The sequence below is a fragment of the Macrotis lagotis genome, chromosome 1 (genome assembly GCF_037893015.1).
Source record: "Macrotis lagotis isolate mMagLag1 chromosome 1, bilby.v1.9.chrom.fasta, whole genome shotgun sequence".
In the NCBI taxonomy this organism is placed as follows: Eukaryota; Metazoa; Chordata; class Mammalia; order Peramelemorphia; family Peramelidae; genus Macrotis; species Macrotis lagotis.
This window is the reverse complement of record NC_133658.1, coordinates 625703439-625717316: the sequence shown is the minus strand read 5'-3', so window position 1 is coordinate 625717316 and position 13878 is coordinate 625703439. Positions and strand designations below refer to the sequence as shown.

The following is a 13878-nucleotide window of genomic DNA, read 5'->3' as shown; positions in this document are numbered from 1 at the left end:
TGGCTCCTGGTATTCTTCATGTTTAACTCAAGTGCCCCCCACTCAATGGAGTGGCCAAGACAGTACTTATTGTGCACGATGGTGTTTTATGCATTAGTATTTTCTGTCCCAAAAGGACAGTGGAATGTGGCATCTCCCTGTACCCTGCTTCAGTACCTTTTTTTTAATTGTTCAACCTTTCATGGAGGTTTTGGTTGCTTCTGTCTTTCTCTTTAGCTTCTGCTAATCACAGCTCTACTTAAATAAACCATTTTGTACCTAAGATTTCTTCTAGGTCAGGGTTGGTTTTTTATAAGAATTCTTTCATGTTCCACCTGAATCTTTAACTGGCTGCAATTTTCCTCCAGCAACAGTCATACAAGATTAGTAAATGTCTGAAACAGGATTTGGGATTTGAATTCAGGTTTTCCTAACTTCAAATCCAACACTTTATGAGAGAATGTTTATAAGATACTTTATAATATTGAAGTACTTGAAAATACCAGAATATTAATTTTAGCATTTCTCCCCAATAGTGCTGGCCAGTGAACTGATGAGTAGGGCCTTTGGAGAGAAGATGTTCACTGCTTTAAAGACTTCTATCTATATTGAATAGCCAAGAAAGTTGGTGGGAGTGAGGGAGTGGAGGAAGGGAGAACCTGATTTTGCATTCTTAGTCTGGGACTAGTTAGAACAATAACACTTAGAAGGATGAAGGGGGTTCAAGTCTAGCCTTAGACCAGATATTCTGCACCCCAGATACAGATAAATAAAAGACTAAAGAGAGTTGTACTCTCCTGGTGGCCTCAGACTAGATAATCTTAGGCTTTTATTACCTGAAAAGCATGAAATTTGCATATATATATTATATATAAATACACAGAAATTCCAGAAGGTGCCCCATCTTTTATTCTAAGGAAACACAGAGCTATTTGTAAGGAATATTTCAGACCCTTTCTGAGTGCTGGTCAGGCTTTATAGTGGTTGTTAAAATAGCATCCACTGCAAATGTTCAGCCTTCATATTCTCTTATCCATAATCATTTGTATCAATTTGGACATGAGTGACTTGACCAAATAACCATTTTGCCCATTTTCTTCCTTTCTCACCTCAGGAACATCAAGGTATTTTCTTCCCCATGATCTTCTTTTCCGAGAAATGGCAGGAACCAATTAAGTAGTTATTGAGTAGTACAGGATAGCCTTCTGTTCTTGGCATGTCTGTTTATCAATGTATAAATAGTCCTATTATTAAGAAAAAAAGCGATTTTTATTGATATGCCACTTTTTAAAATTATGTAAGCCTCATCTGAAACTATAAAAATCATCTATCTACCTGACAAAATGTCATCATTATTTTCCCTAAAATAAAAAAAAAGTTTATAATTAAATAAGGAGAAAGGTTAATGGAAAAAAGCTCTGGGTCAGAAGTTAGAAACCAGGAAAGTAGTTTTGGCAGTTTTCCAAACCATCTATGTGTCTTTGGATAAAGTTCTTTCTTCTAAATTTCCTATTTCTAAAATCAAGGTTCTTGACCACATGATTTAAAAAAAAACTTTGTAAAGTAAGGTTATAGGGAGGAAGTGTGACTGTTAATAGAAAGAAGAATCGATGGAAGTTGCTGTTATTCATGATTGGGCTCTATGAGAACATATGCACATGCAACATGGAATGACTAGGTAACAGGCTTGAGATCAGCCTAATTCTTAAGGGAAATAAATGACCAAAGGAAGACTGAAGATATATAGTTTGGTGTGAGGAATAAATGCAACTCAAAAGGCTAACAAATATGAGAATTGTTGAGTAGTGATATATAACTTGTCAGGATCTAAGACCACCCCTCTCATTTTATTATTAGGAGCCTCCCTATTTCCAAGAATTAAGTTCCAGCAAGCAAGCACAGCAACAGTCCTCCTTTATATTAACCCTCTGGAAGCAACTAAATAACAGAATTGAAGGTCCCTAAACTTAGGCAAGCACCAACAGGCCCAGACATGAAGCCCTGCTATGAATGGACTTTTTGTCTCTACACAACTTACTTCACAGTTGCGGTTATGCCTCCCTACTGTTGTTACACTGTACTATTTTAGTCTTTGTCTAGCCACAAATACATAAATCAAGATTTAGCCACATTGCCTTGGGGTTCCAACTAAAGGAGATTCTGGCACATGTCTTATTTCCCTCCTCCAATGAAATAAAGAAAACTTTTTGCTTATACTTGTGTAAACTTTTTGGGTTTTTTGGATTTCATAGTAGTTTTATTCAAGAATATAAAAAAAATGGGAATGGGTAAGTAAAAGGAAGGATAATATCAGTAAGTGAATAGTGCAAGCAAAACAAATTTCCTAAATGTTGGATCCAGGCCTGGGTTTCACTCTTGCCCAGTTGATTTGGTTGAGTATCATTTCCGGAAGAAAAGAAACCTAAGAAAACAAATCTTTACCCCCACTGAAACCCCAAACATTTTCAACCCCCATGGAAACCACAACACTCTGCTTTCCTATAGCATTCACCCAGTGAAAAGCATGATTTCCCAAACTACCTGCTGCTGGAGCCTGCTCTGACCCAGCCCACCATTCCTTCCTTCAATAAACTGCTTTACATCCCTTTTCATTTTAACATTTTATTGTAGTTGTTCTTATATCATAGGCTTTCTGATATAACACAAAAGAGGGGAATACGTAGGAAAAAAGAGAGAACTAGAAATTAAGTCCACTAATTTCTGGATAGCTGGACACATTATGATATTTGAATATAAAGAAATATTATTTCACTGTAAGAAATTATAAAAGTTTTGATTCTAGGGAAATGTACTTAGGGTATCTCACAACTCTTGAAGCTGCAGGCTTCAAAGTTATTAATCCATTCAGGAACATATGTACCATATGAACGTGCTTCTCTACTTAACTGCTTAAATGTTGGTCCTCATTATTCTTTGGTCCAATAAATTTTCTTTTCTACTAGAATACAGTCTTTATAAACTCTTTCAGTTAAAGACTGTTTAGCAAGTATTAGTTCTTTATCTTAACAGTAGTTTTCTTTAATCTAGAGAACCACATAAACTCAACAAATTAGATTACCTGTGAGCTATGTGGACCGATGCAGTCAATTATTCACTCACTTGGATATTGCCCTGTCCAATCACAAATGAACTCAAATTCACACATCTTCTCTCACCAGAATTCTAAGACAGTTGGTTGCCAAGGCCCTTTTGCTTTTCCTTTTTAAGTCAGAGATAGTGACAGAGAGCAACAAGCTCTTATAATAAACTTTACTTTCCTCCAAGGATTTAGCTACACAGTGCAGTGCTGGGTCCAAAGAGACAATCTACATAATTCTTTGCAAAACTTAAATTGCTATATAAATGCTAGCTACTATTATTATTACTATTATTATAATTCCTTCTTCAATTTATTTCTGTAATTTAATAAATAAAAACCTTTTTCCTGCCTCTTTCTAACATTAAACTGTTCCTGCTTCAATGAGGCATCAATCCACATTGTTGATATGTTCCAAGTTTTCACTTCTTTACTGCAGATCAATTCCTCTCCAAAATTTTTTAAATCCTGTGAGAAAGCTGTGTTTCTTCAAACACATATTTTAGCAGTGTATATTAAAACAGTTTTCCTCTACTTGTATTAAGCATTAACATGTTCCTTCAAAAATGCAGCAATATCCTACATTTTTATAAATTAAGTTTATTTCTTTACACAAAAATGTTTTTTTCTGTCTTTCTCATTTCTTTTTATTGGAAAGGGCCTTAAAAGTACTTTGCTTACACAGACACATCAATTCATTGTTGATAGAATTGTTTATTGGTCTAGACATTCTGGAAAGCAATTTGAAACCATGCCCAAAGAATCACTAAAATGTATATCTTTTCTCCCATTGCTACTACCACTAGGTCTATACTCCTAAAGAGATCAAAGATAGAGTGATGGACTCATATATATGAACATTTTATAGCAGTTCATTTTTATGGTATCAAAGAAGTGGAAACTTAAGGAAGTGCCCATCAGTCAGGAAATGGTTGAAAAAACTTTTGTATGTGTGTATATAAATAAAATACCATTGTGTTATAAGAAATAATGAAAGGGATGATTTCAGAGAATCTTAGGAAGATGTTTAGGAACTGATGCAAAGTGAATTAATCAGAACCAGGAGAACAACTTATACAACAAAAACATTTTAAAGTCAAACAACTTTGAAAGATTTAAGAACTGAGATTGGAGGTGAATTGTCATATTCAAGGAACTGCAAGTAGACAGTATTGATGGATCATTGTGCATGTAGAAGGGGATAAAGTATAGGAAAGGTAAGAAGGGACTGCCTTATTAAGAATTTTAAATACTAGACAGAGTAGTTTTTATATGTCTCTGAAGTTAAAAGAGAGTCAGTGAAGTTCACTGTGTGCAGCAGTTTATGATCAGATCAATATTTTAGAAAAAAATCATCTTAGAAGCTTAATAGAATATGAATTGTATTAGGAAGAGACTTGAGACAGGGAGACCAATTGGAAGATTAGTGTAATAATACAGGGGAGAAGTGGTGATTGAAATCAGGTCATGGCAGAATGAGTGGAGAGGAGAAATATATGCAAGAGATGTTGTGAAATAGAAATAACAAAATTGGTTAGTGGATTGTGTGTGTGTGTGTGTGTGTGTGTGTGTGTGTGTGTGTGTATGTACATATATATTGTCAAAAACTGAGGATAACACTGAGGTTATGGGACTGAGTGACTTGGAAGGCAGTCCCTGCTCCCTGCATCATTAATGACAGGAGAAACAAGATATGTAGCCAAGATGACCAGGGAAATAGTATCATCAAGATGGAGTCATGGCTCAATGAGGAACAAAAGAAGGAACGAATAAGAAAGGAAGAGGTTTAAGATTAAAGAAAGATTTAAAATTATGTACTATATTAGTTCTGACACAGGTACTGATACAGTTCAAGTGAGTTGAGTGGAGCAATGAAGGGTAGTATTGAGGTGGATAGGTATAATTGGAAAACTGAGGGTAGGGATTGTACAATGGAAGAATCACTAAGATGGTACCAGTATTCGGAATTGGGAATGAGGTGGCCACCGAGAAGTGATTCCAACCATAGTATTTATCACTGGAACAAGGTCCACCAAGAGAAGAACAAGATTACAATTTCCCTTAAAGAGTTTTGCTTTCTGGCACATGTTCTGTAGAACTTATGGAAGTTAACCACAGAAGACAGAAATAGATTAAGTTGTAAAGGTCTATTTAGAAAGTGGATGTTTCTTGTTGTCCTGGAAAAGACTCTTTAGGTAGGATATGGAAAAGGTATTATCCCCAGAGAGTATTCTCATATTATATGCATTTTGGGGTTAAGGTCTCACTAAAGCTGAAGCTGAACAACAACAACCCTTGGGCTATGGAATTCAAGATATCCTGGAAAATTAGTAAACCTGGATTTGAAGGTCTTTTCCCTAAAATGATGTCTGGTTTTGGATAAGTTCCTTGGACAAAGCTAGATGGAAAGGTAATAGACCCTACTTAAAACTCTTGAAGTATATTGAGTCTCTCTGTATCTTTGCCATTTTTTGTATCTTCAGCATTTACCAATATCTGATACACAATAGATACTTAACAAATGCTTATTGAGGGGGAAACTAGGTGGTACAAGGCTAGAAAACTGGTTTAGAGTCATGGACTTGAGTTCAAATGTGGACTCAGACAATAATTGCCTAACTGTGTGACCTTGGACAAATCACTTTAACTACATTGCCTGAAATAAATAAAATTCCAAAAATATAAATGCATATTGACTGACTGATGAACTTATGAATGGTTTTATGATTGATTGATTGATAATTTGGATATGAGTTGCTTGGTTCTCTGTAAATGGATGAATTTTTAAATATAAACAATATATTAAATCTAATTATGCTCTCTAAAGGGCCTACTATTAGTCATTTCTCCATAGAAATAATGATGATGAGAAGCACACTATAAAAATTTGTGACAGTATTTTGTGCTACTTGTCACTCCTCTTCCCACACTCCATGATTCAGTCAGAGTAGACTTCTCTCTTTTCCTCATGGGAACACTCTCTTCTCCAACTCTGTACCTATGAATTTGCCATATTGCCTGTGTAGATTACTCTCCTAAAATTTGATTCATGGGCTTTCTACCTTTTTAAAAGACACAACTAAAACAACCCCTGCAAAATGATGTTTTTCATGATTTCTCCCTACTAATAATACCTACATCTAAATGCCTTATGTTCAAGTATCTAATTGTATGATTCTTTTTTGTATATATGCATGCTTGACTGTTTCAGTCATGTCTGACTCATTGTGAACCCATTTGAGGTTCTCTTAGCAAATATAATGGAGTGGTTTATTATTTCCTTCTCTAGTTCCTTTCGCAGATGAGGAAACTGAGGCAAGAAAGGCAAAATAATTTGGCTAGGTTGACCCAGCTAGTTCATGTCTGAGACTGGATTTGAACTCAAGTCTTTCTGATTCCAGGGTCAGCTCTCTGTGCACTGTACAATCCAGTGACCCATATCCTTGTCTATTTCCCCAAAAGCTATGAAAGGTCATTCTAAATTATAAGTTGTTGGGTTTTTTTCCTAGTGGGTAGGAGACAGAGTATCCTTAGAAGGAGGAACTACAGAGGAGGGACTAATTCTGATAACTTTTAAGGATCCATAGAGAGGAGAGGGAGCTGGGCAAGATAGCCCAAACCTACAAACCATCTGTAGGAACTGAACAAATGATACTGTTACCCTGAATTAAATAAAAGTAGGAGCAGTTTGAGACTCCTCTGGTTCATTGATTTACTTTAAGGAATTCAGTTCTTCTTGGAAAAAACTTGCTATTTGCTTGAATATGCCAGCGTTATGTGCTTCTGGGACCTGGTTAATATACCCCCACTCCACTTTCTCTTCCTTAACTGTGAAGTCAATTGTTTGAGAGGCATCTTCTTTCTCCTTCCATTCTCTCCTCTCTCAGACCATTTAAATTAAACTGAAATATGTCCACCTTCTCTCCAGTAGTTGATAAACATCATTCTCTTTTTAAAAGTGTGTTTTTTAGGGGTGGCTAGGTGGCATAATGGATAGAGCACCAGCCCTGGAGTCAGGAGTACCTGAGTTCAAATGTGACCTTAGACACTTAATAATTACCTAGCTGTGTGGCCTTGGGCAAGCCACTTAATGCCATTTGCCTTGCAAAAACCTAACCCCCCCCCCCCCCCATAAAAATGTGTTTTTTCCCTATTGTATACAAAGTATGTCTTTATTGAGATCAGACTGTTAATGCCAGGAATGGTTCTAAAGGCAATGCTAATGTGGGAGATAAAAAATAACTTCCCTTGAAGAATATTGAGTCATTTAAGTTTGATGAATCATTATATAACTCTCCCAAGCAGCACCCTTAAATTAGATCTCAAGATTCACTTAGATTTCCCCTAAAAAAATAAGCTGATCCATGGGTTGATGCAGATTGTAGAGCTGGTTCATCACCTTGTAATAGAAAGGAAAGGGGAGATAGAAGGCTTTAGATTCCTTCTGTCCCATAATGGTACGTTGTATTATGAAATAGATATCTCATCCCAGGATATTTTAAAAACATTTTTCTAAATCAGCATTCAGTCTTGGTTTTTTTCCCTTCTTTTAAGACAACTTTTTATGTTCAGTAATGCTAAAAATACATGTTATATTAAATAATACCAGGGGTTACATTCTAATATTGTATTTTTATTTTATGGATTTTAGTTTAAATTTTAAATTGTTTTTAATAATAGCTTAAATTTAAAGATGAATTAAGCCCAGTGATGGCTAATATTGGTGACTTTTATGTTGAATTTTCTTTTAATTTCAGTTTCGTACTTCATTTCATTTTTGTATGCATTTTCCTTTTTGCTGATGTATATTTAGTTCTAGCAAAGCTGAACTCTATGTACTTGCCTGATCACTTATGAATACAAATACTTATTAACTCATAATGTAAATGAGAAAAAGTAGCTGATATATATTGTATAGCTTTGTATTTCTATGTACCTAACTGAATTGAGAACATTCTATAGTCAGTTGGTAAATTGCTTTTTGGTGATTTGTTTAATATTAGCATTATAAATCAGTAAAATGAATCTTTTGAGTGAGGATTTAACATATATTGTCTCACCCCGAAAAAGTTAATATTCATAAGTTATAATTGACAATGGGAATAATCCCCATGGATAAGAATAAAGCTATTATACGTTTTTTTATCACAATGTGAAAGAGTTGAGGGGTATCACACTAGTCCAAGTAGACATATTATCAGTACAGTACCCAAAGGAAGTTCTGTGTGTACTACCAGATCCAATTACCTTGCTTAATATGCCAAACTAAGTGCATATAGTGGTTGTGTATTGATCAGTCCTCCAGCAGAGGTGGAAGAGTTGTGTAATGAATTGGTGCTATTAATGAATAAGGATGATGGCATAGAATAATATTTGTCATTTTTGTCATATTTGAAACCTATATTTGAGTTGTCACCTATACAGAAAACTAAGCCCAAATTCTCATTATCAGTATTAAGACTGTTCATGCACTAAGTGATTCTAATTCTATATCTTAGTTACTAGGTATAACACCAATTGTTACACTTATGTAAGTAAACATTTCATCTATCTTCCTCAGTTTCCTCAAAAATAATATGGAATTAATATTAAAACCTACCTTCCTGGGTTGTAAAGTTCTAATGAGAAAATATTTATAAAGCAGTTAATAAAATGCCTGGTACTAATATAATTTTTTAAAATTTACCAGAGATAGGTGGTAACACTAGTTAATTATGAATTTGGCATACATTCCCAAGAAGACCATATAATACCAAAATTATGTGAATAATCAAAGGAATGAAAACTACATTTAATAATAAAAAATGGACTGCAAGATTAGTATAGTTTAAGATTTGGGATTTCCTTTGAACTTCAGGACAACTGCATAAAGGAAACTTACTTTATTGAAATGACTTTTTAAACTTAGTCCTCTGACTGAGTTACTCAGAGATTATTTTGATTTTCCTTGGAAGAATCAGCTGATCCATTGTCCTGCCTAAGACTGTGAATCCTTCTCTCAGAGACTTAATTGTACCCTTTTTTAAAATCCAAATGGAGTGCAGAAGTAAAAGGTTCTAGATTATCTCTGCTCTCCCCTTCACAATGACTCCTAGTGTTTCATTTATGTAAGTGAACATTGTTTCCTCAAATTGAAGTAAGGTTCTTAAACCAGGCATTGTTGGATTTCTATGCCTTTTGTCCCAGTCTTGGGCACACACTAGGTGCTTAATAAATGCTTGTTGATTTTATTATATAGCTATGGAAAAGCTTAGGGTAGTTATTTCCAGGAATGAGATGTATATTAGTTTCTGATAAAATATAGAGGCAGAAAAATCTATGAACTTATAACTGCTCTCCAAGGGTTATCTCTTTTCATTTATTTAGCAAATGGAACAGTTTCCTAGAGAAATCAAAGATTTGGTGATGAATGAAAATGCCCTAATCTTTCAGATGACTGACTGTGAACACAGGCTTATTATGTACTTATGTAGCATAACTGAAATAGGGCAGAAACTCAAAGCATTTACTTTGTTAGCAAAAAGCATGCAACAATGCCTTCAGTTATTAATATTTATAAACAGAAGCTAGAGCAGTACTTGAAAGTTATTCTTCAGAAAAGTCAAAGAATATTCATGTTTTAATGAGATCTAAATGAAGTCATTGTATTGCAACCAGTACTAGATCCCTTCTTGACTTTTCTCTGAATTTTTTTTAATTCACTAGTGCTGAAGGATAGGTCTAAGAATATAAACCTTGCTAACTCTTGAATCTGGTATCTGCTATCTGTTGATATTCTGTAAGATAGATATTTTGACTCATTATCCAAATCTATGCGGTCACAAGTTTCAAATCACCTATTCTCATATATGCGAAATCTTATCAGCTGTGCCAGATATTTTTTTAGGGTTTTTTTTTTTTTGCAAGGCAAATGGAGTTAAGTGGCTTGCCCAAGGCCACACAGCTAGGTAATTATTAAGTGTCTGAGACAGGATTTGAACCCAGGTAGTCCTGACTCCAGGGTTGGTGCTTTATTCACTGCACCACCTAGCTGCCCCCCCCAAAAAAAACTGTGGCAGATATTAATATACATAACAAATGAGACATCCTTGCAGATCATCAATAAAATAATCCATATAATTTTAAACCTCAGGAGACATAAAGAATTCCTAAATCATAGAAAAAAATACTCCCTACCAAGTTTAAGTCTTTTTCATTTTTTTTTTTTTTGCAAGGCAGTGGGGTTAAGTGGCTTGCCCAAGGCCACACAACTAGGTCATTTATTAAAAATTTTTCAAGTCTTTTTTCATTTTTTGTAGTTTTTTTCCCCACCAAGTTTAGATACTGATTCAAGAGATCTGCCAGTATTAGCCTCCCTAGCAGGGATTATAGATTTATATTACCATGCCTTGAGGGCCTGTACTTTGACCTGAGTGTGGTAATCTAACCCTGAGATTTAAAAACATCATTATGGATTGATGGACACTCCCTTTCCAAATTGAGTAACAAGAAATGATAAAGCATAAACTTCCCCTGGTATCTGTAATATTGGGGAGAAAAGCATGTTGGGTAGTTAGCCAAGAGTAGCAAGCATAGGAAAATGACTTCTAGCTTTAGTTTTCACCAGGGAAATGGCATTAAAGTTTGGAGGATTATGGAGAATCACTTTTCATGGCATAAAAAACTTGGGACTCAATGGTCATACTGTGTAGTCATGAGAAGCAACAGGAAGAAATCTAGTTAGATAATGCTAGCTATTTCATCTCCTCTGTCATCTGCCTTTAAATGGCAGAGATCAGTGGGTCATAATCAACAAAGATTGGCAAAGGATACTGGGCTCAGTTGAATTTTAGTTCCTTGAGGCAGGGACTATTTTTTATTTGTCTTTGCAATCCCAGTGTCTGGTATATTAAAGGCTTAAGAGCTATTTGTTTGAGAAAAATGAATTGAGCAGAATATGCAATCAGGATATACTTCAGATACTAACTGTGAGACCCAATGTTCACTTCTATGATTCCTATTTTATTTTTCAATTTAGAAAAAAAAAATTCTCTGAACTACATATTTGCAAGGGGGGAATTTCATCTCAATTGTGTTTCTAAACATTATATATTATTTTCTTTGTTTTCTTGTACAAGAAGTACCGGAAAGTGAAAAAATCTTTCAATATATGCTTAGCTCATTTGTGTCATGGAACAATTTCTGACTCATAGCTAGTTTCAGAATATTGTTTTCTACAGTATTATCTGAGTGAGTGCAATTTGGATCTCATTCAACTATTCAACTTTACTTACCAGTTAGCATTGATAGTCAGTCACAGAAAATTCCCATATTCATGTTGGTAGTTTGCAGATGCCCCACTGAAGTAGAATTGCTAAATTCCATAGTCTTTGTGGTAGCCAGAGAATCAATGATTTTCTATCTCTCAGCATCCTGATCTTCATAGGATAGTATCAACCTATTTTCAGGAAGGTTTTTGGATCCACCCAATCAAACTTTGCTCTGAGCCTCTAATATTGATGAAATGTGTCTCTTCTTTGACCTGGATGTATTTCACAAGCCCCTAGATGACTTTGGCATAATGTCATACCTCTTGGTAGAAATAGATATAAATATTTGAATGTTATATAAATGGTTGCTACTCTGAGCCTACGACTGATTTTTTTAAAGAGTATTTAATAACAAGAATTCAACGTATACCATAGCAATAAAATATTTACCAAGGGTATTATTTTTTGTTCTCCTAAATACCACAAGACACACGGTCAATCTAGGTGCAAGATTTTGAGATATATGTATAATCTGATACCACCATCAACAGCTCTTTCCCCATTGAGCAGAGAAAGGAGTATGGAACAATTGCCCTGGGATACTTGACTTACTTTTGTAGTACATCATTATAAACAAAGGCAGAAATTCTAAAGAAATATTGATTCTAAGGCTCATATGATAAAGGAATGGTGGACTCATTATCTTATTTCAGCCTGGAAAGTAGAATTTGTGATATAATATGCTTTGAAACTCAGGAGGCTTGGGCTTTTCCCAGGTATCAAAAACCTCTTTGCTGGTGAGAACCTCAGACCAATTTTAGGCTATAACTAACAAATCTCAGAGCAAGGCAAATGGATTAAGTAATCATCTCCACTAAACAATTATGTTGCTGTTACTAGTCCCATCTTTTTCTTTCTGACATTGAACTTTAATATGACTCTTCTCTTCCACAGACCTCATTTCCTTTTGCCACTCAGCCAAATCTCTGTCTCATTACTCATTAGGGAAAGAAAAGGACAGGTTAAGTAAGACTGGTGTTACCTAATTGATATGTTCTATACTATTGCTTAAGCATTGCCCAAGTAAATTGTTCCTTCAAGGCAGGGACTTTTTTATTCAAAGTTATTTTGTAATCATATACATACTATCCTCCCTAACAAATTGTGCAAATTTTTCTGTACCCTTACTAAGACACTCATTGCTGGTCAAGACTCTTAACAAATTAATGGTCTGACCTTGAGAAAGTATTCAAACTCCAAGTATTAAGTTTTCTCATCTATAACACGGAGCTCATAACCACTGTCTTACTATCTCACAGGTTATTGATGAAAACTGCTTCCAAAACTTAAATGCATTTTGTGAATAAAAATTATAATGATGAAAATGTTTTTTTAGCATAGGTCAAATTTTATAGTGTCATCAGATCAACTGATAAAGTTTCTTCTATATAGGGGAATTTAAATGATTTAATTTCAGTTTAGGCAATCAATTTGACTATGATATGCTTAGATCAGAATTGTTTATTGTACCTGTTTTTCAGTCTTTCCACTGTTTTAATATTTCTTTATGTCTTATGGAGTCATTAGCCTCTATTTGATCTATTCTAATTTTCAGTTATTTATTTTCCTGAGTAAGGTTTTGTATAGCTTGCTTAAGTTAATAATTCCCTTTCATATCTTTTTTCCCGTAGCTCTCATTTCTTTTTTTTGCAAGTCAATGAGGTTAAGTGACTTGCTCAAGGTCACACAGCTAGGCTATTATTAAGTGTTTGAGGTGAAATTTGAACTCATGTCCTCCTGACTCTGAGGCCTCTAGCCACTGCACCACCTAACTGCTCCCATAGCTCTCATTTCTTTCTCCATTTTTTTTAACCTTTACTGTTCTTATTTATTTATTTATTTATTTGTTTGTTTGTTTGTTTATTTATTTATTTTCATTTTTAGATTTTTGCAAGGCAAATGGGGTTAAGTGGCTTGCCCAAGGCCACACAGCTAGGTAATTATTAAGTTACTCCTGACTCCAGGTTTGGTGATCTATCCATTGTGCCACCTAGCCACCCCCTCATTTATTTTTAAAAGTCATCTTTAGTCTCTTCTTTAAAAAAATATTGCTTTATCATTTCCAGAATTTCTGGCTACTGTTTGTCAAAGCTCCATTTTTCTTTGAGGTTTTGCTTAATCTTTTTGAGTAATTCTTTTCCTTTTGAGTTCAAGTTTCAAATTTTCCTGTCATCTTAATAACTCTTAAAGGTGGGATTCTCCCTCCTCCTTTCATTCTTTAAACTTACTTATTATTTGATTTTAGACTTTATGATAAGAGTCTGAGCTTTGCACACTCCATGGGATAATATCTACTGAGACTGTATTTTCTTTCTTTCTTTCTTTTTTTTTTGCAAGGCAATGGGGTTAAGTGGCTTGCCCAAGGCCACACAGCTAGGTAATTATTAAGTGTCTGAGACCGGATTTGAACTCAGGTACTCCTGACTCCAGGGCCGGTGCTCTATCCACTGCACCACCTAGCTGTCCAAGATTGTATTTTATTGGGTCCCTCTG

The 13878-nt window shown here is 34.8% G+C and overlaps 1 long non-coding RNA gene across 1 annotated transcript in view; it reads right to left on the bottom strand.

The window, feature by feature from the left end:
- Positions 1-1072: 1072 nt before the first annotated feature.
- LOC141522089 (uncharacterized) overlaps positions 1073-13878 on the bottom strand; it is a 188351-nt gene continuing 175545 nt past the window's right edge. Inside the window, exon 3 of the long non-coding RNA XR_012478126.1 lies at positions 1073-1223. This is a non-coding gene — a long non-coding RNA (uncharacterized LOC141522089). The remainder of the gene's footprint in view (positions 1224-13878) is intronic.